The 25,907-nt window shown below is 40.3% G+C and overlaps 1 protein-coding gene and 1 long non-coding RNA gene across 12 annotated transcripts in view; one reads left to right on the forward strand and one right to left on the reverse strand.

Moving 5' to 3' along the window:
• Positions 1 to 25,907, forward strand: part of LOC124956326 (transcription factor Sox-2-like) — a 325,693-nt gene that overhangs the window by 136,418 nt on the left and 163,368 nt on the right. The window lies entirely within an intron of this gene.
• Positions 187 to 17,076, reverse strand: LOC124956394. Its single transcript, XR_007103241.1, has 3 exons — positions 16,630 to 17,076; positions 2,436 to 2,630; positions 187 to 334 (listed from the first exon to the last, which is right to left on the reverse strand). It is a non-coding gene; the product is annotated as an uncharacterized LOC124956394 (long non-coding RNA).

Consider the following 25,907-nt stretch of genomic DNA (forward strand, 5'->3'; position numbering starts at 1 on the left):
CCGGCTTCCTTCTACCCTCTGAGTGGTAAGGGTGAGATCTCTCCTTCTCCTTCTTCTACTTCTTCTTCTTCTACTTCTTCTTCTTCTACTTCTTCTTCTTCTTCTTCTACTACTTCTACTACTTCTCCTCCTCCTCCTCCTCCTCCTCCTCCTCCTCCTCCTTCTCCTTCCTCCTCCTACTTCTCATCCGCTCGACGAAGCCGGAGGGCGAAACCAAGGAGACGAGATTAGAAGGGGCGAATCCAGAGCACCCACAGGACTTTCGTGATTTCCACTCCGGTCTCGTATCTCGCGCGTACACCGTTCCGCCCACCCTCCTCGGCCGCTACTTCTTCTACCAAGGGAAACAATGATGGAGGTTAAAAGTGTAGAATACTCTTTGCCCGATATAGGAGGACAATATAAACGGCAACGATAATATTTTCGGCAAAAAAGCTTACGTAAAAAAATATTAAATAACAACGGCTATGAGATATTCATCGTATTATTGTTATTATATTGTACGTACCTATATATATATATATATATATATGTATTTTTTAATAATCGATCGATATTTTCTTCCTACAGTATATACTTACGATAGTTTCGCTTTAATAAAATTGTAAAAAAATATTGTGCCTTTCGAAAGATTAACAAATAAAATTGTAACATAATAATGCCATTAAATGTTATTTAACATAAAAAATAATGTATGTGGTATTGTTTATATATATATATATATATATATATATATAAAAAGAAAAGAAAAAAGAAAAAGAACAAAGAAAAAGAAAGAGGAAAATTCTTACGTTCATTTTCACGAGTTAAAAAGTTTCACGATAAACTAAAAGTATAGTTATACATGATGATAGGTATCTATACAATAATACTTCGATATTTTCTACGAGTCGTATTTAATCGTACTGTTAAAGACAGAAATATCTCCATCGCGCCGTGAGGATAGCTTTACGAGAATTCAAACCGAACGAACGACAATGCTTCGGTATTTTCTCATGAATATTCATGAGCCACGCTTCTCGACGAGGAGAAAAAAAAAAAAAGGAAAAAAAAAATTAAAGCATTGTACAGTTTCCGTTTAGAAAGTTCGGAGAGTCTAAACGTTCCACGGTAGAATGCGTTTTACAATGTTTATCGATTACGAAATCGCAGGTTATTTTTTATTGGCTTCTTCGTACGTACGAATAAATGCGTATCATTACAGCGTTAAGAGAAAGAAAGAGAAAGAAAATATCGAAGGTAGAAATGTTGTTTCTTTGATGACGTCCGTAAAAAAAAAAATCGAGTGTAATAAGAAGAAAAAAAAGACAATGGAATGTGCGTGTGTGTGTGTGTGTGTGAGTGAGAGAGAGAGAGAGAGAGAGAGAGAGTAAAATGAAAGAAAGAAAGAAAGAAAAAACTTTCCTCGATGACCATCTCGCGTAGAACTTTGGCAAACCACGATAAAGTTCAGCTAGTTAGAACGAACGAAAGAGCATGGAAGAGACCGGAAACGCGTATACCGGCGATTAACGAGGGAATTCGATGAAATCGTAAATTCGTTCGTTCGTAGGTATTGGCACAGCACCCTCGTTGGTGTGCGACTGTATTTGCCAATAAACGTGTCGGGTATATTTACGAATGCGTACGAATACCAAGCGATCGGTATGGTCGATCGAAGTGGGGATTACGAGGAGGGTTTTCAACGATAGGAGGAGGGTCACGCATGTGTGTATGTATATTTATGTATGTGTAAAAGTGTATGTGTAAGAGAGAGAGAGAGAGAGAGAAAGGGAGAGAGAGATAAAAAGAGATCGAAAGCGCGAACGAATACACACGATCATACGAGAAAATATCTGGCTGACATGGCGAGTCGCACGGACCACCACTGGGGAGCAGTAAAATTTGTTAAACGATGTAAATAATGGATGGGAACAGTTGGACAGTTTTCAGTTATTTTCCCCGAGCGGGCATAATTCAAGCGAAATTTATTGGCGCTGCTCAATTACGGAAAATATTGTCAAAAAATCTACTCGATTCCACCTCCCTACCACTTTTCCCTTTTCCGATCTTCGACGGTTTCAACGATTTCCTTTTCCGATCTTTCATGAGTTTCACTATCTATCGGCGAATCTATTCTTTTTTTTCCATAAAACAGGTTGCTCGTAATATCTTCAAATATCTTTTTATACATAAGTAAATACATACATACATACATGTGTATATATATATATATATATATATATATATATGTAAAAGTTAGATTATAGACTATAAATCGTCAACTATTGCCAATGATTTTATCTATATTTTATGTCGTACGTCGATTTATAGATATTTTGTGCATACATAGATAAATACATACATACCATTACCATCGGCGTCGTTTCGCCATCGCAAATTCGCGCGTTACTATTTTGGTCGAGCTAATCGAGCATGCGCAACCACATACATACCTACATAACTCTACGGTCCGCGAACCCCATGAATAATGTAAAAAACGTGGTAAACGTAGCGGAGGACCCATCCGTTCGACCACTCCTGCATAGATTTCTCCTTTCTCCTGAAAGCTACCTATCCTATCGCAGGCAGCTCTCTCGGTCGGCCATTTTATGTTCACGCCCGTAGACTTCCTTCCACTTTCTTCGTAACTATAAATAAGACATTATCAGGTGAATTCCAAGCAAGAATTTCACGTAAGTAACGTATCGAAAATCGATTTTATTAGAAAAAAAAAAAAAAAAAAAAAAAAAAAAAAAAAAGAAAGAAAGAAAGAAGAGTAAAGAAGGAAAAAAAGGGAGAAAAGAAAAGAAAGGAAAAAATATCATCATCGGCTGACGTCACGCCAAGATTATTATTAGCGCGTCTTTTATCATAGTCAAGGTGAGACTAAATGTTTACTTTAAAAAAAAAAAAAACTCGAAAGAAATATGAGATATATTTCTTTCAAAGAAAAAAAAAAAAAAAAATCAAAATAACATTATATCTATATAACGATTATCATCGATATCTATTAATTATTATCTCACTTTTCATGTGGAAAGGAGGAAGAGGGGAGTGGAAAGAAACACCAAACAAAACAAAACAAAAAATGAAGAACTTCCGAGCGCTTCACTAAATGCCACGAGCGTACTTTACGATAACAAGTCGACCAGGAAGAATTACGAAGCGCGAGATTTTTTTTTCCGGAAAAGATAGGTCGATAGTGGCTCGCGAATTCCATGATTAAAACGTCAAACGTTGCACGTGGATGCCACGATTACCATACGCGTATTCCGCGGAAGTCCGCCATTTCATTGTTTCGACATGGCTGCGTTGTTATCGGCCGATGCAATCAAGCAGGTAGATATATATATATATATATATATATATACATATATACATTCTATACTCATTCAGTATAAGAGAGAGAGAGAGAGAGAGAGAGAGGGAGAGAGGGAGAAAGAGAGGGAGTATGTTTCAGTCGTGCATGCCTCCGCGTGCATGCGTGCATGCGTGCATGCATAAACGTGTGAGGAAGAGCGAGAGAGAGTATACGGAAACGAGGGACGAAGATGGGAGGAAGGAGAGTGAGAGAAGGACGATGAGGGTTAGAGGGAGAGAGAGGGAGAGAGGAGTGGCCCTCCGATTGGTCCACACCAGGGCCCCAACCTCCGTCACGCGCGTAACGCGGCCAGATCGATACGCACTGCCCAAGCCACCGTCTCTCTCTCTCTCTCTCTTTCTCTCTCTCTCCCTCTCTTTATATATATATATATATGTGTATATATATATATATCCTCTCTTTCTCTCCCTCTTCCTCCAGCTACACCTACACTTACCCCTCTTACGTTCGCATTCGCATTAAACGCACACACACTCGACGCTCGTCTCTCTACCCTCCGAGCGTAACTGCCCTCTGTCTCGAACTCACCAACTTTCTCTCTCTCTCTCTCTCTCTCTCTCTCTCTCTCTCTCCCTCTCCCGTTCTCTACATCTTGCTGCCGTGGAGAAACTAAAGTCATGGAATGGCCAACGGTCTCGAAAAGTTGACCGACCTGCCGCACTATAACTAATTTCTTCCCTGAGAAGAACTAGAAAGAAAGGTAGAGTTTGAATTCGTTCAAGTAAGTAAGTAAGTAAGTAAGTAAGTAAGTAAGTAAGTAAGTTAAGTAGTTAGGATTAAATTTGAATGTGATTAACGTAGGTGATTTTTTCTTCTAAGTTGATAGGTAACATTATTAGAAAATGTCGAAAGGATATCTAGATATAGGTATATATATATATATATATGTGTGTGTGTGTGTGTGTGTGTGTGTGTATATATGTATATACACCTAGATATAGGTTTTAGCGACAAGGATAAATTTTCTTCGTGGTCCGTCGTAAAGGAAAGTACAAGAAAGAGAACTATCGGACATGTTGGGCGAGTTAGATCGTTCTCGTTCGTCCCTCGTAAATCCGTGAAAACGCATCGTCTCTACGAGACGTGGCTTCTCACGGTGATTTATCCGTCCTAGTCTCTCTTCCTCCTACTTTCTTTTCTAATCCAAGCGGAGGTCATTTTTCTTCGATCTTCAGCAAAGTATCGTCGCAAACACTATGTACGTCTATCTACGTAACTATGTATAAGTGTGTATCTATGTCTATCTGTATATTCATGTATAAATAGTATACGTATATACAGTAATAGTAGGCATCGTGCTCGTATCGCGCGAAGCGATAATCCAATCAGAGAAAAGTCGAGCACAATGTAACCGTTTAATCGACGAACAAGGCGCCACGTTATTACCATCCCCGATATAATGCGATATAATGCAAGCTCGTCGATCGGCGAACAATAGAGAGACACGTTGGATCCGTCCCGCGTATGGACAACAACGAAAAAGAAGGCTAATGATCGTGGCTCGATCGTATAGGATAGTTCCTTCGCTCTTTCGCGGCTTGACTTTTTCTTTCTCTACGCGTATATCAACAATCTTCCCGCATTCTCGCTATACCGCCAATTTACTCACCCGATGTGTCTCGCGATTCGTCGAGTTTAGTTTTATTATTGTCTTCAAACGATCGACCCCATGCTCTTTTCCAATTCTGTTTTACCTAACTACATGTGAATGTATCGAGAACATTGTCGTGAATGAATACAATACGCGACAATCGTCAGATCTCTCTAATCCTACTATATATCCCCCCTCCCACCCTCTCCTTCTCTCTTTCCTCCTCTCGTCCTTTTTTCTCCCCACACTTTTCGCCGTCCTTTTATCTCCATTGTTGTATACATTTCTCTCTCTCACTCTCTCTCTCTCTCTCTCTCTTTCTCTCTTTTTCTTTTTCGTCTTCGTCGTTCAACGTTGTATCTTTTTTGTTCACCTATCGCGTGAGAATCAGTATCTCAGTGATTATCGAGGGAGAAAGATAAACCCAAAACGATATCTCGTGGACAATCAATCTGATTCGTGAGAATCAACGGCCATGACTTTTCTGATTATCGGGAAATTGGAGATACATCACGTGTATGCGTTTCTCTAGGGTGTATCAATTGCGTGCAACAGGCACTGTTAACGACACCAGTTGTCGTTAGCGTCGTATCGACTGTAATAATCGATCGAAGGTATATATCTATCTATCTATCTATCTATCTATCTATCTATCTATCTATCTATCTATCTATATATATATATATATATATCATCGAACAAATATACTCGAACATTTTATCTTAGAATAATAATAACAGTATTAATAATAATCTCCTTCTCGTAATATACTATCAGAATTATATTTAATAGCTATTACTTTTCCGAAATAATATTCATCGCTCGTTTAGAACCTCAATATTATCATATCGTAGTAGTTGGAAAAATACGATCTTTCTCTTTTTTCTTGGTTTTTTTTTTTTATTTTGCTTTCTTTTTTTGGACGTTCTCTTGGTGATGTCTCTTCTCGAGCGGCAACGGAATGATTTTAAAAAGTCGAATTCCACGAGGAATTTAAGAGCGACGTTGGGTTGTTGAAAGCAGAGAAGAAGGAAAGATAAAGAGAGAGAGAGAAAGGGAACAGGGTCGAGAAACGAAGAGTGAAATACAAAATGGAGGGAAAAATGGGTAAGCCTCCTGCGTGTAACTGGATAAGCCGGCGGTTTGTCGCTCGCCCAGGTTTTCAGCTACTTTTTTACTTTACGTCGCCATTCAACTCTCTCACTCTCTCTTTTTCTCTCTGTCTCTGGTACCACCTATGCGTCGGCGCTGCCGGAGGGAGATGATGTATGTGCTGTATGATTTATATCGCGGGTGAAGACACGTCGATGGGAGGGTTGCGTCGGGGTGGTTTTTGCATAGGACGCCGGCGGACGGCGCACGCATTCGACGATCCAGACGTCAAGAGAACCAAACCAAACCAAACTCACTCACTCACTCACTCTCTCTCTCTCTTTCTCTCTCCTCTCGTGTCTTTCTTTTCACATACATAACTGCGTATGTGTACGCGCGTGTGTGTTTGTCTGTGTGTCTGTGTGTCTGTGTGTGTGTGTGTGTGTAATATTTCACGATGTTATATAATCGATAAGAAAAATATTAAAAAATTTTCCTTTCAGCGAAATAATTAAAAGCGACAATTATTATCAAAGCCAATTATATTAGCTATCTTCTACATTATATGATATATCGAAAGAAATAAATATTATTTAGATTTTCTTAGAGAATATTCTTTCGTACGTGTTATATGATGTACGTTTATAGTTAAATGCGCATATTCATTCGACTTTTATTCGTAGGAAGAGAGAAAAGTAGGGAGGGGACGAAGAAGAAAACAACCCCGTTTCCGGAATACGCAGGAAACGCGTATCTTAGATACGAAGTGGCGCATATGATTCTCGTAAAGATCAAGGGGAATGGGCGGAAGGTCGAAGACGAACCTTTAACCCCATTCCTCGTTTTTATCTCGTGCTTTTTTTTTTCCCTCCACTTCCACTTCTTTGTCACGCGACTGACTTTTATATTATTCCAATCTTAAGCGAAACGTCGAAACTTTTGAGAAATCGGAGATGCAGGTATTTTCTGGACCAAAGTAATGATTAAAGTAAGCATATACAGGTATATTTATATACACATATATATATATATGTGTATGTATATGTATATATACATATATGTGTGTGTGTGTGTGTGTGTGTGTGTCTAAATATCTATAGGTATGCATGATAAAGAAAGAAAAGGAAGGAAAAGACGATATTGCGAATAAGAACGAACGTCTTTCCATTTTTTCGACATAATTCTCAAGCAAAATCTTCGAGGACATAATTAGCATGAGAATAATAGCTCGACAGCTTTCTTAATCAAACTTTTTAAATAGGATTCTTCTTTCTCGTGGTCTTCTACTGGCAATGGATAAATCCTCGCTTTTTCCATCGCGTTCTGGATTTTTAATGCGAAATGCTAATCGAGCAATGGTACAACGCGGTGTACCACCTTATACAACCCGACGGCAATTCGAGAACTACTGCTGCTACTGCCTGCCGAACTCACTGCTGCGACTGAAAACTGCAAATTGACGTTAATCCATCGTTGGTATTATTGTCGAAGAGAGAAATCGATCTCCCTGTTAAGTATGTCGGATGACATCGGACAACGAGCTTGAAAAACGACCAGATTTTATATATATATATATATATATATATATATATATATATATATTCATTTATTTCGCCGTAGCACCCGCATGAACGTTTAGCAAGAAATTTTGTTCCCTGTAGGAAACATGATCCTCTAATTCGTAACGACAATAGAATAATGTTAGGAATATTTCAACGATTCTAATAACGTTGTAATAATAATTTACGTATGTAAATAAGTACCATCGTACGTTATATCCCGTCGGTGATAAATAATTAACTAAAGATCAGAGCTAACTACGTACGTACTTATACAAGGTGACGACATTGTTATTACAACTTTGTTTATTATCACGATGATCTCTTAAAACGGAGATAACTGAACGATCCTAATACAATATAACGACCTTTAAAATGGTCTCCTTTACATATACAAAGTAGTAGGTAAACGTTAAAACGAAGCGACGAGGTGTAACAGCGTAACGGAATAAATCAATTGTCGTTCGATTCTCTCCCGATTTATCTCCCTTTCTCTCTTTCTCTCGGTTCCATTCGTCCAGTTGCTCTCTGCCTCCGGAGTCGACTAACGTTTCAAATCCGACCCGCACTTTTTTAACATCTCTCTCTCTCTCTCTCTCTCTCTTTTTCTCTCTCGCTGTTTCTCTTTTTCTCTCTCACACACACTGCTCACCGTCTGGACAACTCTACCGATGAAAAGCTACTACAGCGAGAAAGAGAGAGAAAGAGAGAGAAAGAGAAAAAGAGAAAAAGAGAGAAAAAAGAGTGGAATGGAAAGCAACCCTTTGCCCGCTATCCCAGTTCGATAGGAAACGCGAAAGCGCGCGTTTTCAAGCGTTTCGCGGGTTGCGCGATTCGAAGGGTAGGTAGGGGCGCACTCCGGGCTCGTTTACGGTACAGCCCATTCAGAAATCAATGTCCACCACCTACCTACTCCTATCCCCGCTGTTCCCCAACCTCATCCATCCTTCCCTTTTCTCTCTGTCTCTCTCTCTCTCTCTCTCTCTTTCTTTCTCTCTCTCTCTCTCTTTTTTCTGTTTCACTCATCGAACGTTTCGCGAAATCGTCATAGTTCCGTCGCCGTTGATCGAATCGACTCGTACGAATTTTTCCCCGAGATTTGTTGAATTCCTCGTTGAAATTCCTATGATTATTCGATAAACGAGGTAGAAATACCTCTGTACGCATTTCAAACTGTTAACCTTTTTTATTAACTATTAATCGAAAATATTCACGAACGATGATATTTAGAAAATATATATTTAACGATCTGTCGACGATATCGAGGAAAGAAAAAAAAAAAAAAAAAAAAAAAAAAAAAAAAAAAAAAAAGAAGGAAAAAAGATAGAGAGAAGGAGAGAGAGAGAGAGAGAGAGCTAGAGAGAGAGGGAAGAAGGGAGAGATGAATTTTACGTTCTCATTAGTGTTTGGTAAAGAAGAAAGTCCTCGTCGAAGTTACTTTGGATCGCATATTCCACAGTCGACGTGTCTTTTGTCGATCGAAGAAGTCGACGAAGACTAGCGAAATGTTGGAAGAAGGTGTAGAGAGAGAGAGAGAGAGAGAGAGAAAGATAGATAGAAACAGAGACAGAAAGAGAGAAAGAGAGAGAGAGAGAGAGAGAGAAAGGGTGGGAGGACGGGAGATAGAGAGAGGGGTAGAGAAGAGGAGAAGAAGAACGTTTACGCGACGGAATACCATTAGTCGGATAATGGGCCGGCAATTAGCTCGGCAGCGTGCATAAATCTTCGCGTGAAAGGACAGGATGCCCGGTATTTAAATAAATAAGTAGCCTCATTGTCCGGCCAGAGGCGTCATCGAGTCACGATGGAAGAAGCGTGAAGAAGGAAAAAAATGCTAATCAGTCCAAAAACTCGACGCGTATGACGGAATGGAAAGAGAGAAGGCATAGGAAAAGGAAGACGAAGAAAAAGAAGTAGAAACAGAAACGAGAAGCAATAGAAAAAGAAAAAGAAAATGTAAAAGAAGAGAAAGAAGAAGAAGAAGAAGAAGTAGTAGTAGTAGAAGAAAAAGAAGAGGAAGAGAAGAAGTAGAAGAAGAAGAAGAGGAGGAAGAAGAAAAATGAAAGAGAAAGAAAGAGAGAGAGAGAGAGAGAAAGACGGTGTCGAAGGCAGGGGCTACGTTGTTGGAAGGTAGGTGAAGAGTGCGGAGGCGTAAGGATGGAGTTCCTTTCAAAAGGGCTTGGAAAAGGAAAGGGAAGAAAAAAGAAAAGAGGAGAGGGCGAGAGAGTGGCAGTAGACCGAGTAGGGGCCTAGAGAGACTGGACCGGTAATTTAAGCGTCGAGAAACGAACTCGGGAGTTCCTGAATGCTCTCTATCCTTCTCTCTCTCTCTCTCTCTCTCTCTCTCTCTCTTTTCTCTTGACGTATTAACAAGGACAAATTTTGTGTGAAAACGATGCAGCGACTCCCCGCGTGGTTTTTTACAATTTCACTCTTCGACCTTCCGAGAGAGAGAGAGAGAGAGAGAGAGAGACTATGGAAAAACGAATGTTCTCATGCAAAAAAAAGAGAGAGAGATTTCGGCTCTCGATTTCGGCTTTACGAATCGTATTCCTAAGCTCTTACATACTTTTACAGATGCGACTGCCATATACGCAAACGTATACATCGACACAGATATGCATTATTAATGCGAGATCCCGAGTGGATCCTTCAACCGATGAAAGCCGATGCAAGCCGATGCATGACGCACCCATCAGACCGAATCCTGGAATAGTAAGAGATAGCAAGAGAGAGAGAGAGAGAGAGAGAGAGAGAGAGATTCACGTTTCCGATTCGTCGAGAATGATCCAAAAGATCAACGTTCGAGCATAGAGGAAAGCGAGTACCTACCGACCGAGTCGCGTTTGTGAAATAAAGGGAAATGCAGTAGATCGTTTTTATGATCTCCCATGCATACATACGTTCCGACGCTAATACAACGAAGACAGATAGGTAGATAGATAGATAGATAGATAGATAGATAGATAGATAGATAGATAGATAGGTGGATGGATGGATGGATGGATGGATGGATGGATGGATGGATGGTTAGACGGTAATCGATTCTTTTTTTCTTTTTTCTTTCTCTTTTTCTTCTTCTCTTTTTTTTTTCTTTTACTAATTTTTTTTTCATCTTCTCCTTTTATCCATACTGTCCCATTTAAATAATTTCGTTGGATTTTTTCCGTTGGTGGTTATCTAAAGTCTTACTCAAATAATCATCAAAGTCAAATTTTCATTTTGAAACTTTGTCCGTTTGTACGCGTAATTGAACAGCACAGAGTCGAGATGCGAGCACCTCCGGGGACCCTTACGATGAAGAAAAAGTTTTCCTCGCGGACGATCGAGTCGAAAGTTCGAAAGGGCCGAAAAACCGTTGACCGTCGGCGCCGGTCAGGACATCTTCTCTCTTTACCCTTCGTTCAGGAAGAAGGTGGAGAGAAAGAGATCGAGTGGAGCGAGGAAAGTAGATGGAGGAAAAGTTAACCGCAGTGGACGCGTGGCTGCACACACACGTCGTCGTTCACCCTCGCCTGTCTCGTAGCCCTCGACGAACCTCCGGCTAACCAACCCCCCTGACGCTCTGGATCGACGCATCGCGACGCATCGGGACGCATCGGCCCTGAACGAGGACGATGTGCAATCTATCGAAAGATATTCATGGGGTTGCCCGTTGGCCCCCGTTTTCGCATCCCCATCAGCCCCATAACCGTCGCGTCACGAATGTCTTATTGATTGCACCCCCGCTCAAAAAGAGAGAGAGAAAGTGATGGTGGACGGGAAAAACGGAAGGGTGACTTCGCGTAACATTACGTCCAGTTAGAAATGATCAACTGAATGAGAGAGAAAGAGAGTGAACAATTTTTCGATATCAAAAAGTATATCTATCGAGTCGTCCATCATCGATATTTTTTCTTTACCTTTTTTTTCATATATATATATATGTGTGTGTGTGTATATATATTTTTTTCTCGATACATACATTTTTATGTTATACGAAAGACGAGGAATCTTTATTGAAGTATACCTTACACGAAATTGCTTTTAAGACAGTATAAACGATTTGATTCCAAGGTAAATAACATAGGAAGAGTATTATATCAGATTATCGTAGGTAAAGAGATTAAGTCTTTTACCCTTACCTACCACGATCTACCCTTTTCTACACCAGGTCTAAAGATAGCCAACCCTTATTGATAATCCTCGCTCGGTATTTGCTTCTTTCATTTATCAGGATTTTCGAGCTTGACCAGTTTTCTAAATCGATCCCTTTGCTCTCTCTCTCTCTCTCTATCTATCTATCTTTCTAAATCTCACAGTCCTATCTATCATTTTGGATTCGGTCGAACGATTTACTTCTATATACCGTTGATCCTCGACGAAAGCATCGACGAAAAATCCGAAACTTTTTGATAGTAGTATAAAAACTATAAAAATAAATATAATTCCATCGATTGAAGGAACGAAATCAATGAATAAACAAATGGTGACAGGTTGACAGGTTATAGAAATATAAGGATCTCGCTCTTAAACGTTTTCATAATCGACGATCAAGCTGTCACCCTGGGGGCTCGCTCGTGCGCATGTAATTTTCTATATCGGTGACACGGTCATGTTATCGAATCAACGCTTTTATAGAGGCACACCATAAGTACACACCATGAGACACGAGAAGTAGTAGAACGAGCGTCAAAGAGCCATGGGACCACGACTGTAGGAGACGACCATGGTATTCAATGTACTCACGCCGCGGCTCATTGTGCCCCACTTGACTTTGTTGTCGGGGCCCTTTTGTGCCACTCCATTCTCTCTCTCTCTCTTTCTCTCTCTCTCTCTCTTTCTTTCTTTCTTTCTTCTTTTTTCTTTCTTTCTCACTCTCTCACACTCTTTTCCTCTATCATTCACTCTCTCTCTCTCTCTCTCTCTCTCTCTGACTCTCACTTTACTTTCCTCTATTTCACTGCTAACGTGCTCTCGCTCTTCCTCTTCGACGAACGCCTTTCTTTGTCCGATTAATTATTCGTTTTGTACTTGGTTAACTGTCACGAGATTTTTCAAACGTAGCTTGGTCAGTACGTATTATCTACCGGCAAGTTGGTGACGCGAATAAACTGGAAGGATGATCTGTTAGGGGAATCCGATTTAATTGGCGAGTATCGTCTTCGTTTTTACAGTGAGGTAGGTTGGGAACAGATACTCTTGCAGTATCTCTCTCTCTCTCTCTCTCTCTCTATTTCTTTAAACTAAAAAATTTATCAATGATTCAATAATGAATCATCCGAAGCAATGAATATTTTTCTATTAAAAGAATTTACACGAAAAAAAAATCAATGATAATCTTGTAATTTTCATTATACTAATGACTATATTAAATATTTTTCTTTTAATAATGTCGATTAAAATCTTATTATACTTAGGTAGATTAGACATTGGTTCATATGAGAATAGCTTCGTAGGAAGTTCTCATAAGAAGCTAACGACGAAAAGCAAGAATATTATCGACCCTAAAGCTCGATGATAGCCTCGAGCAGAATCGAGGCAACGTTGCTAATCCGAAGCATAGTTTATACGTCATTAAACCTCACGCGAGAAGGGTCGAAAACGAGAATGAAAGAGAGAGAGAGAGAGAGAGAGAAAGAGGTGGAGTCGAAGGTGGGGAATGGGTGGCACGCGCGGAATCCGCGAACGTCACGACGTATATTGCCGCCTAGGGCGGCACACGGCATGGCTTTCCGATGGGCTTTTCGATGGGCTTTTCCATCGAGGGCAAGAGCAGCAACGTATGCCAGTGGCTACGGTAGCACGACGCCAACCCTCTAGGGAGAGCCGTCACGTCGAATCATCCCTTGGAGATATGACAGCAGCGGCCTTCCACGAGTCGGAGGGGTTGTTCGATCGGTGGTCGACCCCGAAATCGAGATTAAATGTCCATCCAACGTTGGTGATATCGTCGAGGTTGCTGCCGTCATCGTTGTCCTCCTCCTCCTCCTCCTTCTCTTCCTCCTCCTCCTCGTCCTCGTTGTTGCTTCGTGACCTTCCGAAGTTGATCTTTCTCCTGAGACTTCTTACTTTCTAATAATATCTATAGGGTGAAATCTTTTCGTTCATGACACTCTATATATATATATATGTATATATATATATGTACATATATATGTGTGTGTGTGTGTGTGTGTAGATAACTTTAATAGAGAATATTAATCTTAATAAAAAAGAGAAAGAAAAAAGCAAACTATAGAAATGTACTTTCTTTTTTCCCTTGATGTTAAATTATTTTTATACTCTCAAAAATATTATAACAAAAAGTATTTTAAATATACGAATTAAATGGAACATATCGCGTATATTGTAATACTATTACGAAAATTCTATACCATCCTCAATTCGAACGATCGCTGAATGATAATGATATTAACTGATTTATAGGATACAGTTATATCAAATATTATATTTGTTCTAGAGCATGAAATAACGATAAACGCTGATATTTGTTAACGTTTACCTCCAAAATTCTCCCTTTATTTCATGATTTTTGTGTTAAAATTAATTATTGAAATATATCTATTATTACTTCTAAATAAAGCATTGTTTTAGTCGATAGAGTAATTTAATACACACGCATACACCCACGCATACACACACACACACACACACACATATATATATATATAAAATGCAACAAACAAGAGTAAGAATATTAAAGCTTTGGGAAATATTTTTGTTTTAAATGGAGACATTCCTTTTCCATAGAAAACAAATTTTCTAAATAAAAATTTTCTAATAGGATAAATAAATATCTTCGTTACGATATATTTGTACGTGTATGATATTCTTAGCACCTGAAGTTAGTTCGAGTTCAGAAGGAAGGCAGATTTACACGGAGGGTTTCGCGAACAGCGTATCCATGGAGGTGGAAGAGAAGCAAAAGGAGGTGGAGGAAGAGGAAGAGATAGAAGAGAAAGAGAGAGAAAGAGAGAGAGAGAGAGAGAGAGAGAGAGAGAGTTCCGGGGGTATTGAGAGAAAGGAAGAAGGCAAGATAGAGAAAGAGAAAAAGAGAGAGAGAGGAAGACCGTGCAAAGGGCATCATTCTAATTGCCCCGGACTTCCTTTCATCCCCTTTGTGCGACCCTCGGCTGCGCTTCCTCGTCCACCCTTCGCTTTCCCCCACCGCCCCCCACCACCCACCCGTCCTCTCCTCTAACCCCCCCCATCCTCCGGTATCTCGAACTACGGCACCGCCGACGACTCTAAGTCATTTCTGCGATTAATTTTTCCTTCCAATTTGCACGCGGCAGTAATTAAGGGGCTGAGACGGCAGTACATCATCCGGCTCTTCGACGACGACACCCCCATCCCTCCTCCTCCTCCTCCTCCTCCTCCTCCTCCTCCTCCCACTATACGAGGAAGGAAAGGGAGTCGCTTTTAATGCTACCCCGTCTTCTGCGCTAAACAATGATAACGATCTTCCATGCGAGAGGATCCCCCTTACCATCTTGATATCACAAATAAAATATACAATTCTCATTTTGAGATGTTTCCCGGTTTTGTAAATTTTTATTGAAATATTCAACGAAAATAAATATTTCTAATCTATGATTCTAATCGTTTGTATTAGTCGCACGTCGTTCGGATGATTCAACCGTGCAATACGATATATGAGTCGAAAGGATTTATTCAAAATTTCGAGAGTAAAAAAGGGAAAGAGGATATAGTGGATAGATAGAATACGAATGAAGGAAGGAAGGATGGATGGATGGATGGATGGATAGATGGATGGATGGATGGATGGATGGATGGAAGGAAGGAATGAAGGAAGGAAGAAAGGAAGGAAAAAAAACATGTGGAGAACACGTTGGGAAAGAAGGATAAAGAGGAGGACGAGGAGGAGAGAAAGAGGTGGCGGGTGGGGGAGGGGGAGGACGTCGCGAGTAAGTACATCGACGAACGAATCGAGCGGCCGGATCTCTCTCTCTCTCTCTCTCTCTCTCTCTCGTCGGCGGCTTGCCTCCCTGAAACACGAATACCATTCTGTTGGCGGCCTTTCGAGGTGTTTAATAACGATAATGCCCGAGATAGAGTAGTTCCACGGAGGAGAGGGTGCCGAGCCGACAGTGGTTCGTCGGCTCGGGACTCGGTTCATTCACGAGCTCGCTCGTTCGTGCAGAGTTCTTCCCCGTGAATGCATTGAATGCCTTTCTGTGCACTCGCTTTCTCTCTCTCTCTCTCTCTCTCTCTCTCTCTCTCTCTCTCACTCACTTTTTTCTCTCTTTCTGTCTTTCTTTCTTTCTTTCTTTCTTTCTTTCTTTCTTTCTTTCTTTCTTTCTCTTCTTCCAGGACTTTGTGCCTCTGCTATGCATCTCCATCTCTCCCTTCTGTAGATTCGTCGGTCGGTGAGGGCTCGCATTTTCTACGGTTATCACGCGGGACGACGTCCCGAATCAACACCGGAAATATCGCGTCATTCCGCTGATTTAACGAAATGCCTAGTCGTCCATTTTCGTAATATCATGATTATGATTCGATGTTTCGTGAATAAAAGATAAATTGATATAATTCTATGAAAGAAATTATCGATCGATTGAATGAGGAAATTCTTTCTTAAAAAAGAACGGATGATAATATTCTAATATTCGTGGAGACAAAACTACAAAGAGGGAAAGAGAGAGAGAGAGAGAGAGAGAGGGAGAGGGAGAGAAAAAGGGGAATATGAGGGTGGAGATGCACGAGGACGTCGAAGCGGGATATCGGGTCTTTGAAAATTTGGAAGCGAGGAGCCGCGAAACCGCGACTTTTCCGCTGAAAGAGACTCCGTTGCATCGAGTCGGCTCTGTAGGAATTCGCGACGAAAGAGAGAAAGAGATAAATAGAGATAGATAGATAGATAGATAGATAGATAGAGAAAGAAAGAAAGAGAAACAGAGAAAGATAGAAAGAGAGAAAAGTAGTAAAGAGCAGCGATACGCGATGTATCGAAAGAACACCAACGTAAACACAGAAAAACATAGACGCATATATACATGCATATACACAGGTATACGTACAAAGAGGTTCGTTTGCTTCGGTGTTTTTATCGGTTGCGCGTCCGCTTACTCGCTCTCTTGCTCGTCTAGCTGACTGACTGACTGACTGGTTGGTTGGTTGGTTGGTTGGTTGGTTGGTTGGTTGCTTGGTTGTTTGGTTGGTTGGATGGATGGATGGTTGGTTGGATGGTTGGATGGTTGGTTGGTTGGTTGGATGGTTCGTTGGCTGAGTTTACCGGCACTGCATCGAAACATGTAAGTCCAGGAGGGCAATAATAGATCCCACAATGGCACGCGAGCTTTTCACAGGGCCTCTTCCCGTAGATGGTGGAGAGCTTCTCGATGTAGTCGCGCGAGCGAGGAGAAGAGGGTGGCACGCCGTCGTCGGCGGCACTGGCGCGAATCTCGGCCTCGGGAGGGGACGAAAACGAGGTAGCTCATCAACTAATGGCCCGCACCGGAACCGAACCACCTACCTTCTCTCCTACGGACTCTCGCTCGTCTACGGTGCCTTGATCGAGCTTGTATACGTGTATCAATGTATCTATGATGTATATACGTGTGCACAGCATCCATCTACCTACGATATGCGAGTTCGTGTATACCCTTCTTCTCGTCCTCGTCATCGTCGTCGTCGTCGACGACGACGACGACTACGACGACTTTGTTACCGTTGTCGTTGTTGTCGTTGTTCATCGTCGTCCTACGTGTAACGCACACTTTCCTTTCCACCAAGTCTACCAGCCAATGTAGGTTACACTCAGTCGCTACTACTGCTACTTCATTTCAGATATTTAGCATTATTACCAACTCCGCTTATATTCCTTCTCTCCCCGCTATCATCCACCCCTTCCGTCAAAGAATTAACGACGACCTTCTTACAAAGACTCTTCTCTCTTCGTATTCTCCTTCTCATCCTCTCTCTCTTTCTCTTTCTCTTGGTACTTACTTAAATATCATCGTACACCGTCAATTCGTCCTAGTCTCTATGGTTGAAACAATGTTACGACCACGAATCTTTATTATAGTTCTCTATTTCTCTACGAATTTTATCATTATTAATTAATTATTATTAGATATTTTTCATCGATAAGATAGACTTAATTTTATATTTTATTTCTCAAGTTAGTACGATTTTCGATGATGATTAAAATAGAAATCCGATATCGAGAAGTACGATCGGGTAGCATAAGAGCTTTTGGCAACCTTCTCGAGGAAGCGATCTACACGGCATTCGAGCGAACGGAAGCGATGCAAAAGGAAGAAAAAAGATTCGTTTCCTCGCTGAGCGAGTCGGAAGGAAGGATTCGCATAAATCCACCCCACGACTACTCACCCCTCACTCTTCCTCTCTATCTATATCTCTTTCTGACTCTCTATCCCCCCTGACTGTGCTGAAACCACCCCAAGTGCGGACCATGAATATTGATCAGCCCCGTTTCACGTACGTCCTGCTCGCACGCACCGTGTCGTCCTTCCGCCAGGACTCTCTCTCTCTCTCTCTCTCTCTCTATCTATCTATCTATCTATCTATCTATCTATCTATCTCTCTTTCTCTCTCCCATTCTCTTCTATCATCGACATTTAACTTTCTCTTCGTCTCTTACTATCGTTTCTGTCTCTGTCTCTATATATATATATCTTTCTCGTTCTCTAGTACGATCAGAGAGTCCAAAGCCGAGAAAGAGCGGACTCCATTTACGTTTGACTTTATCTTGACGTGATCTAGTTATGCCAGGCACGATCCGCCATGAGGAATCATTGTGCGGGATCACCCCAGTCATCGAATCTCTTATATTTCTTCGTTTTACGTGCCTTCTCGTACTTACATTAGATCGGGTGCTCTCGAAGAATCCCCTTTTCCGCTTTATCTCTAATTAATTCGAAGGAAAAGCCTCTTGTCCTTGATTTGTTGAGAATTCTCTCGTACTCGTCGATTTTCGATGGCACAATAAATCGTAGATATTCAATATCTCATTTAAACCAAATCCATTGTCACACGTTGTTGATAAATAATATTAATAAAAATAATAATAATAATAATAATAATAATAAAGCGAATAATAAAAAAAAAATTTGTAATATATATATATATATATATTTATGTATAATAAAAAATTCACCCATGTGTCCCATATTTTTCCACGAGATTACATAATGTAATTAACATTACGCGAAATATTTTGAAAAATATATTTCCCGTCGTCGTAATCGTCCCGCGCCGTTCGAATTTGAGATCGCAACCCTTTCTCTCAGAACTTTAAACGGACGATCAGAGTTAGGGCCGAGGAGAGTTTTTAACGCTTCGAGAGTTTCCATGGCAACAATGGTAGGCCGTTATTAATCCCCCGACGGGAGTGCCGAAGAATGGTGAAGCGGAAGAGAAAGATGGAAAGTAAGAGAGGGCGAGAGAGCGAGAAGGAGGCTCTCCCTCCTTCTGAAGCTTCCGATTCTCTCTTTTTCCATCCTTCCCTCTCGTCGACTCACCATCCTCCTCATTCTCCTCCTCCTCATCCTCTTCCTCCTTCTCCTTCTTCTATGCTTCCTCTTTCTCCTCATCCATATCTTCCTTCTACTCATCCGTTCTCGCCTCTCTTCCTTCCACCCGTCTATCCTCCCTGTAGGATAGAAGGAAAGAGAAAGAGAGAGAGAGAGAGAGAGATAGGGTCCGAGAAATTAGGAGGAATAGGCTCAGTCATTATACACCCATCATTCGTTTCTCTCTATTGCCGACATCTTTTATCCTTTTCTATTTCTCTCTCTCACACACACACATACATACTATCTATCTATCTATCTATCTATCTATCTATCTATCTATCTATCTATCTATCTATATCTATCTCTCTGTCTTTTTTTCTTTCAATTCGTTCGCCAACTCGCCGACTTTCCTTGCCGTACTCATCCACCGTCATAACGCCCATAACATTTATATATTACATCCCTATTACCAATGCTATAATTGCTATGTACGACTGCATTATTTTTTTTCTTTTTTTTCGTAGAATTGCTAGTTAACGACTTCGATATTCGCGAAATATCTAACAAGGCTTTAACGAGTTGCTGAAGAATATCATCGAGAATGAACGATTCTCACGTAATCGATAAATACAGCGATAAATTACTCCTATATATATATATATATATATATATATATATATATATATATATATATATATATATATATATATATATATGAGGTACCATTATATTACACGAAATATAATACAAGTGTTCTTTTGTTGGTAACGACGTGTGTCGTTCATCATCACGCACTCCTAGGTGGGATGGATAAAAAAAATAGAAACAAAAAAAGGAGAAAAAAAGAAGAAAAAAAAAAGAAAGGACAAGAAAGAAAAAAGAAGAGGAAGAAAAAAGAACTGAAAGATTTGACGATGACAAACCGTAGTTAGAATATAAAAGTTACGAGGTTTTCTATCCTTCTTTTTCTTCTTCCTTTCTTTTTCCTTCTTTTTTCTTTTTTTTTCTCTTTTTTTTTTTTTTTTTTTTTTTTTTTTTTTCTTTTCGTTTTATTTCTTGTTGTTTCTTCTTTTGTAGAGAAATCGAACACACTTGACACCGTGTTATACTACGTACGTCAAATGAAGAGAAAATTCGTGAAAAGAGAGAGAGGTAACGTCGCGTAGCAGGGTGTAGAAGAGAACGCTCGAGATATCTCGGCGAATATTCATGAGAACAGAAATACACATATATATGCATACATATATATATATACATACAAGCACGCGCACACACGTACACGTATATATATATATATATATATATATATATATATATATATATACATATAATATATAGATGCAGGTAGAGACGTGCAACGATTCGACTCGACTTTCTCTCCCTATTTTTCCTTTTTTCACGTCTCTCTCTCTCTCTCTCTCTCTCTCTCTCTCTCTGTCGCTCTCTCTCTCTCTCTTTCGCTCTTTCTCTTTCGTGGCGTTTCCGGCATCGACGACCAGTCCGAATCGGGAAAGAGTACGTCGGCGGCCCTCGTGCTTTGTTTCAATGAAAACGCACGCGTTTTTCACGCACACCATACTAAAACGTTATGTATTCGTTCTTGCTCAGTGGCCGGACGAGGACGAGGATGAGGATGAGTACGAGGACGAGGACGAGGACGAGGACGAGGACGAGGACGAGGACGACGACGACGATGACGACGACGACGACGACGACGACGATGACGACGACGACGCGTGTGGTCCGAACGAACGGACGCATGAGAACTGCCTGGGGGAAAAAAGAAAAAAAAAAAAAATAGAAAAAAGGAAGACTGAAAGTCGAAGGTTCCGCGGCTCGTTATTCATCGACGTTCGGATCCGGCTGTCAGGATGCGTTATTTACGAGTTTCGCGGTAGAACGAACTATTAATTCGGCTCGATGCAGGCGGTAGAATGCGCTGCGCGCGTTCGTGCGCTCTACGAAATTCGCGGCCGAGACCAGACGAGCCCAACTGAGTCGAACGCATCATCCACCGATCTTCTTTCTCAGCACATTTCTCTCTCTATTTATATATATATATATATATTTATATATATATATATATATCTTTCTCTCTGTCTCTCTTTCATTCTTTCTCTATCTCTCTATCTACTCTTTTTCACTAGCTTCGATCGATTTTCCATCCGGTACGCGGAAACAAAGAAGGATCGTTTTCGTCCAACGATCGACGAAAATTATGACGTGCTTTTTCCGATAGAAACATTTCTCTCTCTCTCTCTCTCTCTCTCTCTCTCTCTCTCTCTCTTGTTCTGTCTCTGTCACGTTCCTTCTTTGATTTTTCACGCCATTAGTCTTATCCTCGTATTAATTTCTTAAGATTCATTAAAACAGAACTCGAATGGATATTCAACATTTTTTTCTCTCTTTAGTTAAAAATCCGTATATCTAATAAGAAGATATAATAAGAATAATGTCGGTTTAAATCGTTATTTCTGAAATAGAATCGTCAAGAAAATACTATTCTTTTTTACATGGATTCTCAAGGATCGAAAGTATTCCGTTTATAAGGGAAGCTTTTACGCGATGAAGAAAATGTCTATGTACGACGTCATTCCCTGAGTTTCTTCGACGATCAAAAGGATACGTCGATCTTGCTTTAAAAAGACTTCAGCGATTTTCGCGTATCGCCTCTTGGGCGGCGCGAAAGTGTACGCGCGTTTGAAAATGCAGAAGACGTGTCTGCCGGCTCTCGATGCCATTTTCTCTCTTTCTCTCTCTTTCTCTCTCTCTCTCTCTCATCCGTCCTATCGGTTCTACCTTCGAATATACGAGACGGACTCTACGTAGTAACGTTGATCTAATAACGGGACAAACGTCGCGAGACTCGCGTCCCAGCCGGGATTTCATTTCCTCTTCTCGTGGGAGGAGGAATTCGTTGAGGCAGAGACGAGAAGAGAAGCAGAGAGAGAGAGAGAGAGAGAGCGAGAGAGCAAGAGCGAGAGAGAAGGCGAATCGATCCTTCAACGACGAAGGACGTCTTTCGATATGTCGACTAGTAGAAACGTAAATGTATGTATGTATGTATGTATGTATATATGTACATAGCCCAGTCTCAAGCGCAAAGTATTATGTTTCTCTAGTTGTACATACAAACTTTGTACCTTTTAAAATAATTACTTTTATAATAAGATTTCTACGATATATCTTACGTTCATTTATCAAAATATAGAATAATTAATGTCTAATAGATTATAGATATTATCGAGATATATTCTATTGGAAAAAATTAATATTTATCGGATAATATAATAATAAGAAGAAGAAGAAGAAAAAAAAAAGAAAAAGGAAAAAGTGAATTTGATTCGATCGACATTGAAAATCGTAAATGAAATGCTAAGGGATAAAAATTGTGAGTTGTAACAAAGTGAGTAAAAGGTCGGAGAAGAGATTCGCAAGAGGCTTGCTTCGCGACGGGGTTTCGCGGTAGGGAGGCGGGCGTCGCACCACCGGAAGTGCGTCTAATGCATCCGTCTGGGGGTCACGCGTCATCTCGCTTCCGGCACGGCCATTACCTTCGGTAAAACGCTTCGCAGAAACGAAGGGGAACCTTTCGCCTACTTCGACTGCTCTTTCCTTCTTCTTCCTACTACCCTCTCGTCACTTGTTCATGTTCCACATAATAACGTTCCTCGGTCTCGGAACGTAAGTCTTATTTGTTTTTCTGAATCATCCTCCTTTTTCACATTACTTTAACGTTTACGATCGATAAAACTCGTAACGATAACATACGAAATTTTAACGCGATATATTTCATTGATTTTATATGATATAAATATTATTACATTTTACGTAATTGAAGAATGTGGATTGAGATTGAAAAGGAATAAGAAAAACAAAAAAAAGAAAAAGAGAGAAGAAAAGAGATAGAAAAAAGGAGGAGAAAATAACGCGCAACGAGAATAAAAGTATTAAAATTTATGATATACTTATAATATTTGTAACTTACGTAGGTTCGAATTTAACAAGAATTAACAATTACCAACCAACGATATTACACGTATTCACGTGTCCCGGAAAAGAAATATATTTTAATTTTGCAACTTTACGCTTCGTATCCGTTCGTCGTAATACATAGCACCCGATGGAGCGACGTAAACGACCATCCTGAAAAATGTATACGTCCCGAAAAGCGTGCTACGTTCGGCGCTAACGCCCTTCCATTATCAAGAATAACAAACATCGCTGTTTATGTACTCTCAACGGCGGAAATAGGGGGAGAAATTAAAATTCATCGTCCGACCCCGATGTTATCGATTGGACTACCGGCCCTATACCCAACGCTATACCACTTCAACCTCTCTCCACAACTCGGGCACTGCTTTCGCGATAAAGCAGAGCCCGAGTTTTCGTTGTTACGCGCCATTTCCATCTACAATGTCGCAATTATAAAAATATCAACATTTTCAATGGCAAGTGGGAAAGATAACGACCTACCGATGAGAGCTAGTTTTACCTCTGGCTAATTACGAACGACATTGAAATAACAGTTCTCTCTCTTTCTCTCTCTCTCTCTCTCTCTCTCTCTCTCTTTCTCTCTTTTTTCGTTGTTACCAGCGTATGAAGCGAACGCATATCGTTTTGCGATGCAACTACGTTCTAAAAAAGATAATCCATGAATATAAAAAAAAAAGAAAAAAAAAGAAAATAGAACGACAACGAGAAAGAGATAAAAAGAAAGAGAGAATGAGAGAAAGAAAGAAAGAAAGAAAGAAAGAAAGAGAGAGAGAGAGAGAGAGAGAAACGTTGAGAGAAAAACGAAGGAAAAGGAGTTCAGTGAGCGAAGGAAGTAGCTTCGTGAGAAGGGTATGGTGGACGCGTCGAAAAAGGATCGACTCAAAGGAACGAGCCAATGAGACAAGAGCCCCTTTACCTTCGGAGATTGGTCGGCGTATTGTTTTAAGGGAGGCCCGACGCATGCGTCGTCCCATGCGTGGGAGGACCGACCATAATTCACAACCCACGATGACGTTCGACTTTGCTCACTTTTTTCATTCTTCTATCTCTCTCTCTCTCTCTCTCTCTCTCTCTCTCTCTCTCTCTCTTTTTCTTTTCGTTAACTCGTCGTGTTCTCCTTCTCATTCGACTAATTCATATTCTTTTCTGGATAATTTAAGAGGATTACGTATAGAAGAAGAACAGTCGAGTGTTACCGAAACTTTCAAAATGTTTCAAGGTTTCATTTATTTTCGATCGAGAATGATTAACTTTAAAAAAAGAAAAAAAAACGAAAGGGGGGGGGGGGAAAAAGGAAATGAAAAAAAATAAGAAATTGACGCTTCCGTGAAAGAAGAAACCGAATGAATTGATTGTTTTCTACAAAAAAGAAAAAAAAAAAAAAAAAAAAAGAAAAGAAAACAGATAGAGATCTTCGACTTTGAATGTTAATCCGTCCGATTATTATGGATTAATCCGCAAATTTAGGCATCACGTGATTACGCATTTAACGAAGGAACGTAGAACGATCGTAAGTTGACGTAAATTAACAGTCAATTAGAGCGAAGCGATCGTGACTAAAAGGGCTATTCGTGTTAGGACTAGATAGATGGCAGTGAAGGAGTAAAGGACAAGCTCCTTATCCCTTAATCCTATCGGGAAGAGCTTGCGCGTTCGTACCCTTCCTATCGCAAAGGAAGGACGAGTATTATATTCTATCTCTTTCTCATAAGGAATAGAATTATCTAGGATCGTTAATATAAATCGATAATCGTTACCAAGTACGAGATTTTAAAGATTTTTAAACTCGTAATATAAATCTAAATAAGGATTTAAAATTAATAACCATAAGGCTTATGTTGTTAGAGAATATGATGGGAAAAAGAAATGAGAGGAAAGAAATGTGATAAAGAGGAGGAATCAGAAAGAAGATAGAAGAGGAAAAAATAAAAGAAAGATGACCCTCTCGAAAGAAAGGTGGGGACGTAGAAAGAAAGAAAGGAAGAAGAAGAAGAAGAAGAAGAAGAAGAAGATGAAGAAGAAAACGATGGAGGAGGAAAGGGGCAGCTGCCTTCAAAAAGACCGCCGACTCGATCCGTGCCGGTATTGTTACTCCACGATGCACCATGCGGCGAAACAAATACACGCCATGCTTGCCGTAGCGACCACTGCCACCCACCGATGCACCAAGCGAGTCGACGAGATTAGCTCTGCTTAGTGCTCTGCCACCACAACCTCCTCGTTTCGCTCCTTTCACGGATCTATTCTTTTTCTCTTTTTGTCTTTTCTCTCTCTCTCTCTCTCTCTCTCTCTCTCTCTCTCTCTTTTTCTTTCTTTCTCTTTCTCCTTTCCTCCTACTCTTATCGAATTCATCGTTAAGAGAATCACGTTCAAATACTCGCGGAATCACGACGCGTATATTTTTTTTCTATTCAACGCAAAAATCGCATACAAGCGATTGTGTACACACGTAGGTGTATGTACCTATTAAAAGTCATTCCTGGCATTATTATTCGTTATTAATAATACCTACCGTCGTCGGGCCTACGCCCTTCTTTTTTCTTTTTCTTTTTTTTTCCTTTTTTCTTTTTTTTTTTTTTAACTATTGTGCGATACTTTCCATCGACTAAGAAAAAAAAAAAAAAAAAAAAGAAAAAGAAAGAAAGAATGAAAGAAAAGAAAAGAAGAAAGCGGAACGAAGCCATTCGTTGTCGAAATCTTCGGCCGCGACTTAGTAGGTATTACCTACCACTTACAGAGAGTTCTTAATGAGCAATCGAATAATTACGAGACAGAGACACGAGTCCGCAAGAGTGTACGAGGAAAGGCGAGAAATAAATGCA

The sequence above is a fragment of the Vespa velutina genome, chromosome 1 (genome assembly GCF_912470025.1).
Source record: "Vespa velutina chromosome 1, iVesVel2.1, whole genome shotgun sequence".
NCBI lineage: Eukaryota > Metazoa > Arthropoda > Insecta > Hymenoptera > Vespidae > Vespa > Vespa velutina.